The sequence below is a fragment of the Palaemon carinicauda genome, chromosome 1 (assembly GCF_036898095.1).
Source record: "Palaemon carinicauda isolate YSFRI2023 chromosome 1, ASM3689809v2, whole genome shotgun sequence".
NCBI lineage: Eukaryota > Metazoa > Arthropoda > Malacostraca > Decapoda > Palaemonidae > Palaemon > Palaemon carinicauda.
Genome location: NC_090725.1, coordinates 208,271,167 through 208,272,352, shown reverse-complemented (window position 1 = coordinate 208,272,352; position 1,186 = coordinate 208,271,167). Strand labels below are relative to the sequence as shown.

The window sequence follows — 1,186 nt, the reverse complement described above, 5'->3', positions numbered from 1 at the left end:
ATAATTTATTCCTAGGAAAATCTTTATACCAATTCTATAAAACAGTCTTGTTAAATACAAATCATATTTATCATGAGAGGTTTCGTACATTTAACACCTTTATTACATAATCTGCTTTAACTCCACCCTGCACCTCGATTTTGTTCTAAATATAGTTGAAAAATGGTCAGTTTCGAATATAATTTCATGAAAGGAATCTTGTGGAATGGATTGATGATCATTCAGTAGCCAGTTCAACCATATACAACTTTATTTTCAATAGGATTATTGTTTATGGGTAATTTACAGAGGTATGATTACTTTTTACTTGGCGTAAGGCTGTGGACTCCACTGAAAAATCGCATAACAGGATAACCTGCTTTGTACTTATATGAAAGATATAAACGTCATGAATATATTTGTTAAGCAATTTGTATTTAAAGTTAGATACGAAGTTGACAAGAAAGTTGCTTCATCGGAGATTGACCTTATCAGGGTATCAGACATTCCCCTCAAATAATTGCTATCACTTCATTTCTAGTAAACAAAGTAAAAATCTTGAATAGAGGGGATAACTTGAATGTAATTTTAATTCATAACTAATGCAGTTGACAACTGTGGTAACCTAGTGGAAACGTCCTGCCTGACATTCGCTGAACGGGAGTTCGAGACATGACCAAGCTTGATATTTTCTATTGTCTGTAACCTAACCATCCTTGAGTAATGGGGCGGGGGTGGGGGTGTGATTGGTGGAGTCTATAGTTCTACCTTCTGAGTCCTCAGCAGCCATTGCGTGGCCCTCCCGAGCCTAGCTTGATGGCCAGTGGAATAGGCGCTATTCATTTGTATATAAGGTCAGTCTATATGACCTTTCCTTGTCTCTTGCCTCTGCTATTTATGAGCGACCTTTAAACCTCCAAACGAGATCTAACACCAGAATGTCTTGGGTAAATATATTCTAGATCCACGTCAAATTTGCCCTTAGAATCGACAAGTATGTATTTATACAAGTATGTATTCATCCCAAGAATGCTGCAAGATGTTAAACGAGCATTTTTTTTTTCTATAAATTTATAGTTTTCGTGTTAACTGAGTTGCTCCCTCTTGAAAGGTAGATTTGCTTTTCCTGGTAGCATTTATGCAGCCGATGATGTTGAATATTTGTGTTCGTTCGCGCTACGCAATGCATGGAAATACCCTTCGCTAA

The 1,186-nt window shown here is 36.8% G+C and overlaps 1 protein-coding gene across 2 annotated transcripts in view; it reads left to right on the top strand.

The window, feature by feature from the left end:
• The window catches only part of LOC137653680 (lysosomal proton-coupled steroid conjugate and bile acid symporter SLC46A3-like), a 38,610-nt gene extending 37,915 nt beyond the window's left edge, over positions 1 to 695 (top strand). For both annotated transcript variants that reach the window (XM_068387267.1, XM_068387260.1), the window contains exon 2: positions 1 to 695. This exon is cut by the window's left edge and continues 830 nt beyond it. The gene's annotated coding sequence lies outside the window, so the exon portion shown is untranslated.
• The last annotated feature ends 491 nt before the right edge of the window (positions 696 to 1,186 follow it).